Source organism: Trachypithecus francoisi, unplaced genomic scaffold, assembly GCF_009764315.1.
Source record: "Trachypithecus francoisi isolate TF-2019V2 unplaced genomic scaffold, Tfra_2.0 Lachesis_group7, whole genome shotgun sequence".
Lineage (NCBI taxonomy): Eukaryota > Metazoa > Chordata > Mammalia > Primates > Cercopithecidae > Trachypithecus > Trachypithecus francoisi.
Window position 1 is genome coordinate 62,717,477 of NW_022681472.1, and position 19,380 is coordinate 62,736,856.

The window sequence follows — 19,380 nt, forward strand, 5'->3', positions numbered from 1 at the left end:
CACAAAGCTACTGTAGCCAGACTACCTTTCTAGATTCTTTCTCTCTGGGCAGGGCATCTCTGAAAAAGGCAGCAGCACAGTCAGGGGTTTATAGGTAAAACTCCCGTCTCCCTGAGACAGACTACTTGGGGGAAGGGGCGGCTGTGGGCACAGCTTCAGCAGACTTAAACGTTCTTGCCTGCTGGCTCTGAAGAGAAGAGTGGATCTCCCAGCACAGCAATCGAACTGTGCTAAGGGACAGACTACCTCCTCAAGTGGGTCCCTGACCCCCGTGCCTCCTGACTGGGAGACACCTCCCAGCAGGGGTCAACAGACATCTCATACAGGAGAGCTCTGGCTGGCATCTGGTGGATGCCCCTCTGGGATGAAGCTTCCAGAGGAAGCAACAGGCAGCAATCTTTGCTGTTCTGCAGCCTCTGTTGGTGATACCCAGGCAAACAGAGTCTGGAGTGGACTTTCAGCAAACTCCAGTAGACCTGCAGCAGAGGGGCCTGACTGTTAGAAGGAAAACTAACAAACAGAAAGGAATAGCATCAACATCAACAAAAAGAACGTCCACACAAAAACCCCATCCGAAGTTTACCAACATCAAAGAACAAAGGCAGATAAATCCATGAAGATGAGTAAAAACCAGCACAAAAAGGCTGAAAATTCTAAAAACCAGAATGCCTGTTATCCTCCAAAGGATCACAACTCCTCACCAGCAAGGGAACAAAACTGGACAAGAATGGGTTTGACAAATTGACAGAAGTAGGCTTCAGAAGATGGGTAATAACAAAATCCTCCAAGCTAAAGGAGCACGTTCTAACCCATTTCAAGGAAGCTAAGAACCTTGAAAAAAGGTGAGAGTAATTGCTAACTAGAATACCAGTTTAGAGGAGAACATAAATGACCTGATAGAGCTGAAAAACACGGCACAAGAACTTCATGTAGCATACACAAGTTCCAATAGCTGAATTGATCAAGCAGAAGAAAGGATATCAGAGACTGAAGATCAACTTAATGAAATAAATTTTGAAGACAAGATTAGAGAAAAAAAAGAATGAAAATGAATGAACAAAGCCTCCTAGAAATATGGGACTATGTGAAAAGACCAAACCTATGTTAGATCGGTGTACCTGAAAGTGACAGGGAGAATGGAGCCAAGTTGGAATATACACTTCAGGATATTGTCCAGAACTTCCCCAACCTAGCAAGACAGGCCAACATTCAAATTCAGGAAATAAAGAGAACACCACAAAGACACTTCTTGAGAAGAGCAACACCAAGACACATAATCATCAGATTCACCAAGGTTGAAATGAAGGAAAAAATGTTAAGGGCAGCCAGAGAGAAAGGTCAGGTTACTCACAAAGGGAACCCTATCAGTCTAACAGCAGAACTCTTTGCAGAAACCCTACAAGTGAGAAGACAGTGGGGGCCAATATTCAACATTCTTAAAGAAAAGAATTTTCAACCCAGAATTTCATATCCAGCCAAACTAAGCTTCACACATGAAAGAGAAATAAAATCCTTTATAGACAAGCAAATGCTGAGAGATTTTGCCACCACTAGGCCTGCCTTACAAGAGCTCCTGAAGGAAGTACTAAATATGGAAAGAAAAAAACCGGTACCAGCCACTGCAAAAACAAACCAAAATGTAAAGACCATTGACATGATGAAGAAACTGCAGCAACTAATGGGCAAAATAACCAGCTAGCAACATAATGACAGGATCAAATTCACACATAAAGATATTAACTTTAAATGTTAATGGGCTAAATGCCCCAATTAAAAGGCACAGACTGGCAAATTGGATAAAGTGTCAAGATCCATCTCACATGCAAAGACACATATATACTCAAAATAAAGGGATGGAGGAAGATTTACCAAGCAAATGGAAAGCAAATAAATAAATAAATAAATAAAAAGCAAGGGTTGCAATCCTAGTCTCTGGTAAAACATTGTTTAAACCAACAAAGATCCAAAAAGACAAAGAAGGACATTATATAATGATAAAGGTATCAATGCAACAAGAAGTGCTAACTATCTTAAATATATATGCACCCAATACAAGAGCACCCAGATTCATAAAGCAAGTTCTTAGAGACCTACAAAGAGACTAAGACTCCCACACAATAATAGTGGGAGACTTTAACACTCCACTGTCAGTGTTAGACAGAACAACAAGACTGATAATTAACAAGGATATTCAGGACTTCAACTCAGCTCTAGATCAAGCAGACCTAATAAACGTCTACAGAGCTCTCCACTTCAAATCAACAGAATATGCATTCTTCTCGGTACCACATAGCACTTATTCTAAAACTGACCACATAATTGGAAGTGAAACACTCCTCAGCAAACGCAAAAGAATAGAAACATAACAAACAGTCCCTCAGACCACAGTGCAATCAAATTAGAACTCAGAATTAGGAAACTCACTCAAAACTGCACAACTACATGGAAACTGAACAACCTGCTTCTGAATGACTACTGAGTAAATAACAAAATTAAGGAAGAAATAAATAAGTTATGTGAAACCAATGAGAACAAAGACAGAATGTACCAGAATCTGTGAGACACAGCTAAAGCAGTGTTTAGAGGGAAATTTATGCCCACAGGAGAAAGCAGGAAAGACATTGAATCGACACCCTAAGATCACACTTTAAAAACTAGAGAAACAAGAGCAAACAAATTCAAAAGTTAGCAGAAGGTAAGAAATAACTAAGATCAGAGCAGAACTGAAGGAGATAAAGACACGAAAATCCCTTAAAAAAATCAATGAATCCGGGAGCTGATTTTTTGAAAAGATTAACAAAATAGGTAGACCACTAGCCATACTAATAAAGAAGAGAGAATAATCAAATAGACACAATAAAAAAATGATAAAGGGAAGATCACCACTGATCCCACAGAAATACAAGCTATCATCAGAGAATACTATAAACACCTCTATGCAAATAAACTAGAAAATCTAGAAGAAACTGATAAATTTCTGGACACATACACCCCCCAAGACTAAACCAGAAAGAAGTCTAATCCCTGAATAGACCAATAACAAGTTCTGAAATTGAGGCAGTAATTAATAGCTTACCAACCAAAAAAAGCCTGAGACCAGACAGATTCACAACTGAATTCTACCAGTGGTACAAAGAGGAGCTGATACCATTCCTTCTGAAGCTATTCCAAACAGTAGAAAAAGAGGGACTCCTCCCTAACTCATTTTATGAGGCCAGCATCATCCTGATACCAAAACCTGGCAGAGACAAAACAAAAAAAGAAAATTTCAGGCCAGTATCCCTGATGAGCATCAATGTGAAAATCCTCAATAAAATCCTGGCAAACCGAATCCAGCAGCACCTCAAAAAGTTTACCCACCATGATCAAGTCGGCTTCATCCCTAGGATGCAAGGCTGGTTCAACATACACACATGATTTTCTCAATAGACGCAGAAAAGGCCTTTGATAAAATTCAACACACCTTCATGCTAAAAACACTCACTAAACTATTGGTGGAACATATCTCAAAATAATAAGAGCTATTTATGACAAACCCACAGCCAATATCATACTGAATGGTCAAAAGCTGGAAGCATTCCCTTTGAAAACTAGCACAAGACAAGGATGCCCTGTCTCACTACTCCTGTACAACATAGTATTGGAAATTCTGGCCAGGGCAATCAGGCAAGAGAAAGAAATAAAGGGCATTCGGATAGGAAAAGAGGAAGTCAGATTATCTCTGTTTGCAGATGATGTGATTGTATATTTAGAAAACCCAAACTCCTTAAGCTGATAAGCAACTTCAGCGAAGTCTCAGGATATAAAATCAATGTGTAAAAATCACAAACATTTCTATACACCAATAATAGATAAACAGCGAGCTAAATCATGAGCAAACTCACATTCACAATTGCTACAAAGAGAATAAAATACCTAGGAATACAACTTAAAAGGAATGTGAAGAATCTCTTCAAGGAGAACTACAAACCACTTCTCAAGGAAATAAGAGAGGACACAAACAAATGGAAAAACATTCCATGCTCATGCATAGGAAGAATCAATATTGTGAAAATGGCCATACTCCCCAAAGTAATTTATGGCTTCAATGCTATTCCCATCAAGCTACCATTGATTTTCTTCACAGAATTAGAAAAAAACTACTTTAAATTCCATATGGAACCAAAAAAGAGCCCATATACCCAAGACAATCCTAAGAAAAAAGAAAAAAGCTGGAGGCATCATGCTACCTGACTTCAAACTATACTACAAGGTTACAGTAACCAAAACAGCATGGTACTGCTACCAAAACAGGTACATAGACCAATGGAACAGAACAGAGGCCTCATAAATAATACAACACAACTTCAAGCACCTGATCTTTGACACACCTGACAAAAACAAGCAATAGGTAAAGGATTCCTTATTTAATAAATGATGTTGGGAAAACTGACTAGGCTTATGCAGAAAATTGAAACTGGACCCCTTCCTTACACCTTATACAAAAATTAACTCAAGATTGACTAAAGATTTAAATGTAAGACTCCAAACCATAAAAACCCTAGAAGAAAACCTAGGCAATATCATTCAGGATCTAGGCATGGGCAGAGACTTCATGACTAAAACACCAAAAACAATGGCAACAAAAGCCAAAATTGACAAAGGGGATCTAATTAAACTAAAGAGCTTCTGCTCAGCAAAAGAAACTATCATCAGAGTGAACAAGCAGCCTACAGAATGGGAGAAAAGTTTTGCAATCTATCCATCTGACAAAGGACTAAGATCCAGATTCTACAAGGAACTTAAACAAATTTACAAGAAAAAAAAACCCCATCAAAAAGTGGGCGAAGGATATGAAGATATTTCTGAAAAGAAAACATTTATGTGGTCAACTAACATATGAGAAAAAGCTCATCGTTACCGGTCATTAGAGAAATGCAAATCAAAACCACAATGAGATACCATCTCATGCCTGTTAGAATGGGGATCATTAAAAAGTCAGGAAACAACAGATGCTGGAGAGGATGTGGAGAAATAGACATGCTTTTACACTGTTGGTGGGAGTGTAAATTAGTTCAACCATTGTGGAAGACAGTGTGGTGATTCCTCAAGGATCTAGAACTAGAAATACCATTTGACCCAGCAATCCCATTACTGGGTATATACCCAAAGGATTATAAATCGTTCTACTATAAAGACACATGCATGTGTATGTTTATTGTAGCACTATTCACAATAGGAAAGACTTGGAACCAACCCAAATGCCCATCAATGTTAGATTGGATAAAGAAAATGTGGCACATACATGCCATGGAATACTATACAGCCATAAAAAACAATGAGTTCATGTCCTTTGCAGGGACATAGATGAAGTTGGAAACCATCATTCTCAGCAAGCTAACACAGGAACAGAAAACCAAACACTGCATATTCTCACTCATAAGTGGGAGTTGAACAATGAAAATATACGGGCGAAGGGAGAGGAACATTACACATTGGGACCTGTTGGGGGATGGGGGGCAAGGAGAGTGATAGCTTTAGGAGAAATACCTAATGTAGATGATGGGTTGATAGGTGCAGCAAACGACCATGCCGCATGTACACCTATGTAACAAACTTGCACATTCTGCACATGTATGCAGAATTTAAAGTATAATTAAAAAGTAATAATAAAAGAATGTGTTTATTTACCCCTCATGGAATTATTTTGTTTTCAAACTTTTGTTCCATTTGGTCCAGTGAGGAGAGAGAAGAGAAGAACTTTGCCTTTTATACATGCTTGCTGTGTGCATAGAGATTTCTGAGATATTGAATCTATTTAGATTCAAGACAGGTGGACCAAACACTTCAGGTAAATTCCTCAGGTTTTAAAATGATTACTCATCGCTTCACCAGATGCTCTGAAATTTTATCAGCACTGTATGCTTTATACAAATGCTTCCTGAAAAGGGAGAGATGCCTAGTTTAATGCCATGGCTTTTGTTTTGTGCTTACTTCAATGAGGAATGAGTTCAAATTCATTTTTTAGCCTCATCTGTTTACATTTTTTTCTATGAGCAGATGGCCAGATAATTACCTAAATAAGGAGTTACTTTTCTGGAGTTGGCTTGCCAAGATTCATTGTGATAGCAAATACAAATGCTATTAAAATTAGGAACATTTGGAAGCTTACATTGATGTGTCAAAATAGTAAATAATTTGAAGGCTGTATCTTTTAGGCATCCTTTTAGGACATGAAGTTTTCAGGAAGAGTTGATAAGGGTAATGCAAACCAAATAAAGGTAATGAAAACTAAATAATTTTTAAATAATTTTCTACAGCTCTCCATTCCAGTTTGTTAATAAATACAGAATATCTTCAATTAAAATGTAAATGGGATTCATTGTATGAAGCAATCTCTCTGGATGATATGTCATCATTGAATAATTTACTAACAGCCATTGAACAATGTCCAAAATAAAGCAGAATCATTGCTTCGTGATTCAAATTATGACATGTTATAATCATTCCTCTTTAGTACTAGAGGAATGTGAGCCTGGAAAAGTTTCTTAGCCTCCCAGAGTCTCTGTGTTCCCATCTACAAAATAAGGAAATGGAAACACATTTCCTGAGGAATACAAGATTCTTTCCTGATCTAAAATTCTATGACTTTTTAGGTCATTGACTTTGTTATATCGTGTGTTCTTCTGCATTAACAATCAAGTAATGAAAGGAAGACTGATTACGGACTCAGATATGAATTTAAATATTGCTTCCTGACTTCCTAGCTGCATGAATGTGAACAAGACACCTTTTCCTGAGCTACTTCATGTGGAAAAAATGGAGAACACCTACCTCATGGGATTATGATAAATAAACAAGGAAGTATTTAAAGTTCCAATACTGATTTTTCACTTATCAAGTCCTCAATAAGCTGTATTTCTTTTCTTATATTCCATCATTTTAGAATTCTCAAATCTGCCTTTTCTATGAAACCTTCCATCCTCTGGTCCCAACAGAAAAGATTACAATTCTGGAGAATGTACTAGACAGATGATAAAATATAGATGAGAATTATAGCGGATAAAACCTAAAAGACAATTTTTTTCCCTCCTCAGTCATCTTAGTAAAAAGAATGATGGCAGCTCTTGAAGAGAGTTGACCCTCCTAATGTTCCCTTTTCTTTTTGTCACCGAAGTCTCACATTGGGTTTGCTTTTGTCAATGAAATACATCCAAATCATGAGAAAGTGGCATGCTTCCTGTATGATAGAATACCTTTCCTCATTGCTCCTTTCCAACAATTTTTAAATTATTGTCGCTATTCTATATCCCAATTTTTTAAAATTAATACCATCATGATTATTTGTTCATTATAAAAAATACTAGAAAATAAATAAATGCAAGACATTAAGCATAAACACACCCTCCAAGGAGAGCTACTTTATATAACTTCCTATATTTTCTAATTACATGTAAACATTATGTAAAACATGTACAAAACAAGTTAATACTATATATTTCTAATGTAAGCATGAGAATAAGTGTTCTGTAAAAGCTGAGGTGTGCTTTGCTTTGATATCTGTTTTTCAGTAACATGCTGGACACAGGGTACATACTGGATACCCTTTTAAACTTAGTATATTCCATATATCTTTTTGTGTCAATAAATATAATTCTGTAGCATCACTTTTAATGATCACATAGTATTCTGCAATATAGATAAAATCAAAACTTAATTTATTTCCTACTTTGACTTGTCAGGCTTTCTGTGTTTTTTCCCCCCATAACAGTGTTTTAATCAACACCCATACAAACAAATCTATGCCCCTCTTCTTCTTTCTTCTCAATGATTTCGTTTGGATAAATTCTTAAAAGTAGAGTTGCCAAGTTCAAGTAATCTACTCACAATTTAGGAAATCATTACATACTGCCAATTGTTCTCTAAAAGATTATGTCGATTTACAAATCCAGTCAACTGAGATTGACCATTTTTCTGCAATTCCAGGTATAGGTATTATGTTGAAAAATAAAAATAAAAAACACATTTAAAAAGCAAGTCATCGCATCCTAAGTGTTGAATGGCAAGAATATCCATTCTTCATGCTATATAACCAGCCCATGACACCTTTCCAAACCCTTTTCCGGATATACAATACCCTATAACCCAGCAAAGATGCAGTCTCACTAAAATGGTATAGAGTTCTGTCTTGTCTCACTAATTTGATTAGTTTAGGAGAAATGACAGGAAAATTCCTATAAATTGTCCATTGACATTCACATGAATTCTCTTCCTTTGACATTTTACCATTCTACATCAATATCACTTTCAGTAAATAATGTTTTACATGCAGATAGTTTTACAATGCCCACTTAAATTAATTCTAAACTGTTATAAAATCCATAAAAACCCTTGTGGAACATTTGTAGCTTGTATAGTAGTCTCCCATTATGGAATCAAATGTGAAATGTCTATGTGGGAGCTGTTTTCCTAAGGTAAATAGATTATTATTTATATCTCCAGGTGCAAATGCTTTTAAATAACCAGAACATATAGCATCTGAATGTGCCCTTACATAATTTTCACAGCTGCTACATTCTTGTCAGTGCACTGTCATGGTGCGGCTTTGATGCTTTGATCTGAGTTTGACCCCTGGCCATGATTCTTGCTGGTGTTTTTATCATCCACTCTTAATGTGAACAATAAATCTGATAATATCCAGTAGTGCTTCCTTATGTTCTCTGACTTTGACATTCAGAAAAATCATTAATGCTGCTGCCACTGTGTCTACATCTCCATACTTGATATTTTTTTTTCCCCTTTGAAGATATTTTAGAATACATAGTCCTGGAAGTCCAGAACCAATGACTTTGTACTTGCTGTATTGCATAGTGCTCCACCTTATACTTGCCGTATTGCATAGAGCACAATTTGATATGATCAAATGATGATTACCAAGAGCTTTAGATATGATTTCGCTCTGTGAAGTAACCAACATGAATGATTAGGAAGGAGGCTGAATGATAGGGTGAAGATTGGAGGGGAGAAAATTGAGAATTTAGAAAGATAAGTAATGGAAACTCTATCTCAAATTGATTTAAATAATAGGAGAAGTTCACAGGCACATGTGCCTGAAGTACAGAGGTCAGCTGACTTGAGATTGTTCTCTCTTCTGAAACAGTGCAAGAAGAACCCTTTTCCATCCTGTGAGAAGGACCCTTTTTCATGCTCTCTTCATTTCCTGACTCTGCTTCCTTCATGCTGACTCCATTTTGTGCAGGCTTCCTACCTCGTTGTCCCCAAATGCCTGTCTTGTTGATATTCAGTTTTCTTCTTGATTAAGCTGTCCAATCTAAATAGCCAGCATTCTACTGTGAACAGTTGGGAACTTAAATCTCATACATGCTATCTTATTCACATTCAGCAAACAAGAGCACAGGTTTTTCATTCTCAAACAAAATTACTGAGTTTTGACCTAAACGAATCACGCTAGAGCACTTGCCCATTCTATACCAGTAATGCAGCTGGGTATGGGGTCATGCCAATTAGCTTAGACTTGAGTCAAAGATTCTAATTCAGAGATCAAGCCAGCTACCCTTGAAGCACAAGGGACACATTGTTCCAAGGGTTGGAACCAGTAAACAAATGGAAGTGCTACCACCAAGAGCAAGAGGGATATATACTAGGTGGCCAAAAAGGCAGATATCCACCAGGGTAGCTACAACTAAATGAAACATTGGGCTTTACATTAGTTAGTTCAGGCTGCTGTAACAAAAGTATTGTAGACTGGTGGTTTAAACCAGAGAAATGCATTTTCTCACAATCTGAATTCTGGAAATCAGAGATCAGGGTGCCAGTATGGTTGGGTTCTTGTGAAGGCTCTCTTCCTGGCTTGGAGACAGCTGCTTTTTCACTGTGTCTTACATGATAGAGACAGAGAGAGAGAGAGAGGGAGAGAGAAAGCTCTGTGGTACCTCTCTGGTGCCCATCATGAAGGCCTGACCCTCATGACTTCAACTAAACCTAATTATATTTCAAAGGTTCCTTCCTTAAATACCATTGCCCTGGGAGCTAGGGCTTCAACATATGAACTGGGTGGGGGCGAGGGGTGTGACATAATTCAGACCACAGCATTCCTCCCCTGACCTTCCAAAATTCATGTCCTTCTTGCATGCTAAATATATTTATTCCATCCCAACAACCCCCAAAGTATGAACTCATTCCAAGATCAACTCTAATGTCCAAAGTCTCATCTAACTCTCATGTAAATCATAGGGATGAGATGCGGATGAGACTTGAATTTGAATTCATCCTGAAGCAAAATTACTTTCCAGCTATAAACATGTGACACCAGACAAATTATACACTTCTAAAATACAAGAGTGGGCAGGCATAGAATAGACATTCCCATTCCAAAAGGGAAAAAACATAGGAAAGAAGGAAGGCATGATGGGTCCCAAGCAAGTCCAAAACGTAGCAAGGCAAATATCATCAGTTCTTAAGGCTCAGAAATAATCCTCTTTGGTTTGATGCCCTGCCCTCCAGACAGAGATGGCAATGTCACTCCCATGACTTGACGGAGTAGCCCTGCCCATTTGGCCTGGGATTGCTGCCCCTGTGGCTCTCCGAAAGTACTGACTCTTTGAAATGGAGTAAGAAACAACTCTTCCCCTTCTGCCTATGATGGGAGTGGCAGCCCTGGTGATCTCTAAATCACCTTCAATATCATCCTTCTTTTTTCTTGAAGAATAGTGCATTTTCACAACCAAATAACTCGATGGTTCCATCCTATAGATTCCAAAAAGTCTGACAGCCTTCCTTCATTTTACCTGGCCTTCATCCCTTCAATTCAAACTGGTAATGACCCCTATGATATAATCCGATCTCTATTCTGGCTTCTGCCAGGATGGCTGATTAAATCCATTGTTTTCCCCCATCTCTTTATCAAGTTATTATTAGGCCACATCTTTAGTGTTTTCTTCAGAAAAAGCTTTCTCATTTTTTCACAATATAGGTAGCCTGAAAATTTTCCAAATATCCAAGCTCTTGCATCTATGCTTAACAATTGCTTCTACAATTTATTTCTCTCTTCTTGCATTTTACTATTAGCAGTAAGGAGGACCCAAGGCATACCTTTGATATTTTGCTTGGAAATCTTGTCTGCTGTATACTCAATTTCACCACATGCAAGTTCTAACTTTCACAAAACCCTAGAACAAAATTCAGCCAATTTTTTTTACTTCTACATGACAAAAACTGCTCTTTGTCTAGTCTCCAGTAACGTTTTCTTCATGTCTGTCTAAGACATCACTAGAATCACCCTTTACATCTACATTTCTGCTATGCATCTCAAAATTCTTCCAGTGTCTAACCATTGCTCAGTTCCAAAACCACTTCCAAATATTTAAGTATTTGTTACAGAAGCCCCTTCTTCTTAATACAGAATCTATTATAAGGAATTGGCTAATGGAATTATGGAGGCTGAGAACTCCCAAGATCTGTAGTCAAGCAAGCTGATGGAGACCCAGGAGAGCTGATGTGTAGTTCCAGTCTGAGACCAAAGGCATGGGAACCAGGAGAGCTGATGATGTAAGTTCTAGTCCACCATTGTTACATTGGAGACTTAAGAAAAGTGGGTGTTTCAGTCAAAGTCTGAAAGCCAGTAAAGATTATTGTCCCAGCTCAAGCAGTCAGGCAAGAGGGGTTCCCTTTTACTAAATCTTTTTGTTGTATTCAAGTCCTCAAATGATGGGATGAGGTCCATCCATGTTAGCAAGGGCAATATGGTTTACTCAGCCTATCAATTTAAATGTGAAATTCATCAAGAACCACCCCACCCCTGCCCCACCACAGACATACACAGAATAATGTTTGGCCAAATGTCTGGGCACCCCATGGCTCAGTCAGGTTGACACCTGCAATTAACCATCACACACACACACACACACACACACACACACACACACACGGGAAGCTTGAAGTGTATCTTATACTTTCAGAAAATAAATTCAAGGAAGAGTTTATGGAGTGAAATGCCAAAAACAGAGATGCCGTATTCAGTAATGATTCTGCTAAAAAAGCTCAGAAACACTGGTCAAATGCTGCCTTTTTGTATATATATTTGTTTTAATTTAATGAAAGACATGATTTGAAGAATCTAGACTAGATTGCTAATATATCCATTAGCTCTTCAAATAAAGCCATTGTAAATGCTTGAGCAGTATTCTATTGCTGTGACTTGATGTTTAAGTTCTCTAAGAAGGGACTGTAGTGCAGCATTTTAAGATAAGTAAAGCAAGATTTCTTTATGCTTAAGATGTCTGATCTGAAGTACCCAGCTTTCTATTGTGAAGACTTGAGAACCTATTTTTTATTTGCACAACTAGAATGGGAAACCATGTAACCTAAAAGTATTCACAACATTTTCTCAATAAGTAAATTCTTTGAATGTTCTCCATCAGTTGATTCTGGGTCATGTGGCATTTAATAGGTAATTTTTAATTTGAAAAAAGAAAGAAAGCATTCATTCTTAGAAGAAATTTAGATGGCTTCTGGGACATCTGGTTTCAAGTAGCATGGCACTCTGTACTCTCAAATTGCTATATTAATTGGCCTACAGAATGGGCTATTTAAGATTAGCTATTTAAATGTTGGGAAATGGCTACTAAATATAGTGATTTTAATTTGGGGGTAATTAATGGTGGCTTAATCTTCTAAGAATAATCAACAAAATCCAGCTACTTCTGCCAGATAGAAGCAGTAACAGTTAGGATACTAATTTTGCTCCTATAATAAAGCCCCAAAATGTTTATTTTTGTCTCACACAACTGTCTGAAGATAAGTAACCTCCTGGGCAGATTTTTTGGTATCAAGGGTAGATTCTCCTAATTCCTCTGGCTTCCTTAATATTCAACTCCCATCTCTAGGTCTAAAAAGGCTTTGCTGGTAACTTCTCTCCCACTCCAACATTTGCCAGTGGAAAAAAAGGGGGGGAAATGAAAGATGGACACAGAATCCTTGTAGAAACATGACCCAAATGTTGCCACATCACCTCTGTTTATTTCTCATTGGCCACAAACATGGCCACACCTAGCACCAAGTAAGTCTAAACGATAAGATCCTTTGCTGGACAGCATTGGGCACAGTTACACCCTATATCTTTATAGAAAAAGGTGAGTATAGATAGGAGGGAGAAAGCAAGAAGGCTTTGGCACAGAGCCTCTGAAGCACAGGAGCTATGTCCCATCCACCAAAGCTAAGTAAGGGGCATGTGTCCAGATCTTCCAGTAAGTGTGCCAGGTTGTCCAAATAGAAATGACTGAAAAGAACGTAAGATTCTTATACACTTATGAAAATAGTGCTCCTAATGCAGCTTACCATGGCTTCTAGATTCCAGCATGTAAAAAATTATAACATGTACTCTTTACTTCTGATTTTTCTGAATGCCCGTTTTTAAAAAGTTTGGGAAATACTAAAAATAAATAAAGAAGATGACAGTCAACTACAATTCCGTTAGCCAGAGATAACCATTACGTTATCTTTAGTTGCTTCTTCTATGGCTTTTCTCCGTATGACTTTTCATTTACATAAATGGACTCAGTTTTGCATTATTTAACCTGATATTAATAATATACATTTTTCTCACACCATTAAAATGTGATTCTCAATATAATTTTACATTTGCATTAATTTAACCTGTAGAAGTTCCAGAATTTTTTCAACATATTGCTGATGTTAGATTGTTAGTGTTTCTAGTCTTTATTAGTATTAATGACGCTACTATCAACATCTTTATGCACACATTTTGTCTGATTTTGTATTTATTAATAAAGAATCTTAAAGGTGAAATGGACTCAAATGGTAGGGAAATTTTGAAGGCTCTTAATCTATATTGCTAAATCACTTTCCAAAAAGTGTTGTGAAAATGTCCTCTTAAACTAGTTCTACTAGTTTTTTTTGTATCACCCTCCTAGCATTATTACAATTAAATAAATTTGACTCAGATGATTAAATGAAAATGGACATTCACAGCCCCTTGATGACTGATGAGACCCACTGTGGTTTCACATGTACCTGCAATGTTATCATGATTAAATTCTCATACTTTGATCATGTATTCATTTCTTGTTTTAATGCAAATATGAACAGTCCTGCCTGATTGTGTTAAGCATGAAAGCAGGTACAGAGTAAATGAAGATATCTCATTTAATGACCCCTACATTTAATGATATACAATTAATTTAATGACAGCAATCAACTTGATCCATCCAAGAATCTTGAAGAATATATTTTTTTTTTAAAAAAAAGAGAAAGGACATTGAATTACTGATTACTGAAATAAATGGTACCTCACTTATGTGCCAAAGCTCATGCAGTTTTCTCAGAGGAAAAGACTTTAAATTCTTATTTCAAAGCACATTAATTCTGAACCTATATAAAATCCTAACACATTTGATGATACGATTTTCAAATACATAGCAGATTAAAAACAGCAAAGTAGAAAGGAGCAGCAGACACATTAACAACAAATAATGGTCGCTGAGAAAATGACAAAGAGAAGAGATAGAAATGTTCATAACACACACACACACAAAACCCTGAATTATGTTTTTTAAAATGGTGATGTTTTTAATAATAACAGTGTTTAAGTAAATTATAGCTCATCTATTTAAAGATTATTAAGAAGTCCTTATATTATTTTTACAAGAACTTTTAATGTCACAGAAAAAAATCGCTTTTATACTAAGTGGGAAAGCTGGATATAACTTTGCAGATAGAATTTAATTACAAATATGGTTTTAAAAGTTGAAGAGATATCCTGGAAGTACTGTTCTTAGGAACAGTAAGATTATTTTCTTCTTTTTTTTCTATATCTTGTAAATTTTCTAAAGTGTATATGATGTATTACTTTAATAAAGAAAATTTTTATGTTAGTTTTAGAATAATATTCTGGAAATTTTAGGAGTAGAAATTATTCTTTTGTATGTTACTAACAAATAGAATTATACAATTATTTGTGCTTACAATGATAGCACAGTTATTTTTAAAAAAATCAAATAGAGCCACAGGCTTTATTGCAGAAGACCTGGGAAAGTTATCTGTTGCTGAAGATTTTTATCCAAAGTAAAAATAAATATACAGTCTATGTAACCACATAAAAGTAAACAAAGAGATTCAAAACTCATAATTAGGGGTGATTTTAAAAATCATTATTTAGGCATTAGTCTATTGAGGATGTCTCTTGAGTAATATTTAAATTAAGTTTTATAAAATAATGATCATAGTGACTATGATGGCATTAGAAAGAAAATTCTTAAATTCAATAAGTCAAACATCATCATATATTTAGAAAGAGTGCTCATGCTATATAAATATTGAAAACACTATAGAAACTAAAGTTACATTTCAAGTTGGTAGAACCCCAACAATTTTAATCAAAATATTTTTAAATTTTATATACACTCATCTTGCATATGAGAGTGGCATGTTTATGTAAATTGTTTTTGTAGCATCTCTCAATTCGAACTTTTTTGTTTGTATTTTGTAGGAGTAACTTTCAACTACCTTTACTTAAAAGAATTTATAGTATTTTCCAGGAAATTATTAAATCTATGAGCTTTAATAATAGTCATTGGCAGACTTTCTAAACTAATAACATGAACAATTAAATTACATTATTTCCTTCATGAAATTATAAATTACAATGGATATATATGTCAGTTTTTGCATTATTGTCTCACAGACCCAAAGCTATCCTTTTTTTTTTTTTTTTTTTTTTTTTTGAGATGGAGTCTCTGTGTCGCCCAGGCTGGAATGCAGTGACGTAATCTCGGCTCACTGCAACCTCCACCTCCCGGGTTCAAGTGATTCTCCTGCCTCAGCCTCCCAAGTAGCTGGGATTACAGGCGCCGTCGCCAACACGCCCAGCTAATTTTTGTATTTTTTTGTTTGTTTTTTGAGACGGAGTCTCGCTCTGTCGCCCAGGCTGGAGTGCAGTGGCACGATCTCGGCTAATAGAAAGCTCCGCCTCTCGGGTTCATGCCATCCTCCTGCCTCAGCCTCCCGAGTAGCTGGGACTACAAGCCCCTGCCACCTCGCCCGGCTAATTTTTTGTATTTTTAGTAGAGACGGTGTTTCACCAGGTCGGCCAGGTCTCGAACTCTTGACCTGAGGTGGTCCACCCGCCTCGGCCTCCCAAAGTGCTGGGATTTCAGGCGTAGCTACTGCGCCCGGCCAAAGCTACCCTTTTCTGTTCAGCCTCGTGATGCTGGGGCTGAGTTCCTGCAACCCAAGTTTCTGCTTTGCCAGCAGCCACCTGGTAGGCTCTGCCAGTAGGGGCCTCCAGAAGGAAGCTGCAAGGCCGGGACTGGGAGGAGAAACTCACTTCAGGTACTCTTGTAGTTCCTGTATCTCCTCTCCAGCTACCCTTCCTTGCTGTGGCAACAAGGGTTCATTCCAGTAGCAACTACTGAATTTAGTTTGCAGTTTTTCTAACATTTGCAGAACCAGCTCCATTGTACCCTCCTCTTCAGAGACACCAGCATTAGCTGGCCGGTGCCCCTTTGTAGAAATCTGGGTTATGGCTTCACAGGACTAGGGGTGTCACATTTAACCTAAAATTATAGGAAACCCAATTTGAATCTCAGAAAAACAATCAATAAACATTTAGTAGAAGTATGTTTCTGATATTGCATATTTAACTGTGTTTACTGTATTTTATCAGCAGCTGTGTGCAGGGTCCCTACTCTAAGCTTCTGTATTTTAATAATTCCAACCATTTCCCTTTACTCCCTAGCCCCTGAGAAGCTGTTTTCTGCTATTGCTATCTTTGTAATAACTTAGTGTCATCAACTTGATACCCACATTATTCTTTATATTCTGTCCTGTCTCCTGACAATGTTGATTGATACAGTAGAGTTTTTTAAAGCAGATACTGGGATTGACAAGATAATTTTCCTACCAGTTAATATTCCTATGTGTAAGTTAATAGGGATACTTATATGGTAACTCTGATAGAAGCTATCCAAACTTTGTTTACCCTGGGGGTAAATGAGTTCATATATATAATATTTGTAGTTCTATGTGGTTCAGAGACATAAGTCATAGTAAATTCTTGTGCATAGCCTATCTCCTTTATCAACATTTTAAGGAATTCAGGACTTACTATGTATATTGTGTGTGTGATTGTAAAATTGTGACAGGAAGACAAGAAGAAAAACAACTTACAGATTTAATGTGGTTGTAAAATACAACAATTTTTAATTTGTAAAATAGATTAATTTCTAGTCCACTTGCATCTGAGTTCTAGACTCTGGACACTAAATTCATTAGTTAGCAAAATACTCAGCACACCCGGTTATGTATTCATCATCTCAGTGGCATTTACATGGTGTTTGCATTGCTCTTACCAAGTTTATCCAGCCTTCCTATTTACTCTTTACCCTGTTCCCACACTGTTCCAACCACTGCTATAATGGCATCTTTGACTATAGTGACCACCTAGGTAACCTCACTTTTTCTTTTTCTTTTTTTTGCCTAGTATGAAAATATACCCAATACCATGTTCTTTATTGCTGACTGGGAATGTCCTCTCAAAGCTCCTAAAATTCTTGACGCTCTCCCTTTTTTTGCCTTTCTCTAGCTGGACTATTTTGATTATACCTTTCTGAACTGACTCTGGGTTTCTGGCTTGCCTCAGGCCACATTTCTGGCTTACAGTTTGACTTTCATTGTAATTCCCTATTTATGGCTGTAGTTGGTTGTACAGTGATCACTTCAAACCCATCGCTTCCTGCCTGAAATCCTGTAATTGCTAGTGTTTGACATTTGAAACTCCTTATCCCTGATTTGCCTCAAACTTCTGGTTCTCCTATGTGTCCTTTCATCTTACCTGAGGCCCTGGATTAGCTCTGGCCTTGCTGCTTTCCAGGCCTGCTTAAATAAATGAGCAAGCTATTTCTAGCTAAAGAAAATGAGCTGGAAAGAATAGGCCGAACTGGGAGAATTAGGTGACTATTTCTCCATGTCTGATTATCTGCGAGAGTGCAGGGAAGGATGTTGCAAAGCCTTGGGACTAAGCTTGCTGGCTCTGGAGCATTTTCTTGACTCATCTCATGCACTGCTCATGAGAACCCCACAGGGTAGGCATCACCCTTTCACCATCCAGACATAAAAAAGAAGGATTAAAGCTTAGAAAGGTTAAGTAACTTGCTCAAAGGCACACAGTAGCTAAGGAGGGGAGCCAGGAATTAAATTCAGGCTGTTTCTGGTCCCATTTTTTTTAATCACTATGCTATATGTGCTTGATTTCATATAATTGAGCCCTCACAATCTGTCTAGTTCTGCAATTCAGTGAGGTTTGGGGTAATAATGATTGGTTGCAAGTCCAAAAAGTTTCACTGGTCTCATGGCAGCAGAGCAAATGCTGTTATCTTCCTAGGCTCACAGCAGAAGCATGTGCATTCTGATTGACCACACACTTCCCGCCAGCTGCATAAAATCACTATTCATGATTTAGATTGGAAAGCATACTGATGGCCAGCATTTTCTTCCTGTGTGTGATTGACTGGCAGCTGTGACTCTAAATGCACAGAACTATAGGCATGAGAATAATTTCAACAAGTATCCTTTAAAGCATTATATCTTTTTAAAACCCTCTTAGCCATCTTTAAGTGTGTGGTTCAGTAGTGTGAAGAATATTCACATCATAATGAAACCCATCTCCAGAACTGCTTTGATTTTGTGAATCTGAAACTCCACACCCATTAAATCACAACTCTCCTTTTCCCCTCCCCACAACTCTTTTGTTTCTATGAATTTGACCACTTTATATACCTAAGAAAAATGGAATCTTACAGTAGTTATCTTCTTGTGACTGGCTTATTTCACTTTGCATAATATCCTCAAGGTTCATCCATGCTGTAGCACATGACAGGGTTTTCTTTCTATAACTGAATAATATTTAATTCTACATATATACCACATTTGTATATCCATTAATCGGTGGACAAGTAGCTTGATGTCACTTCTTGGCAATAGTGAATAGCACTGCTGTGAACATAGATATGCAGATATCTTATAGAAGCCTTACTTTCATTTCTTTGGAATTTATATCAAGAACTGAGATTATCGGATCCTATGGTATATATTTTTTTTAATTTCTTGAGGAAACTGCATACTGTTTCCTATTGTGGTAGCATTATTTTACATCCCACCAATAGTACATGGCAGTTCCAATTTCTCCACATTCTCACCAACACTTGCTATTATCTGTGAAACATTGTATCTTTTTCTTTTTTTAATGATGCACTATAATTTTTGTTTCAAAAAATATATGACTTAAGCTAATATTTTGTGAGCAAAAATGCAGGGCCAATATATTTAAATATTATCCAGGCTTCTAAGTGTGTTCACTCTCAGAAG

At 37.1% G+C, this 19,380-nt stretch overlaps 1 protein-coding gene across 8 annotated transcripts in view; it reads left to right on the forward strand.

Annotated features, from left to right (window-relative positions):
* The window catches only part of OXR1 (oxidation resistance 1), a 510,160-nt gene that overhangs the window by 309,702 nt on the left and 181,078 nt on the right, over window positions 1-19,380 (forward strand). The gene's annotated exons all lie outside the window — the stretch shown is intronic.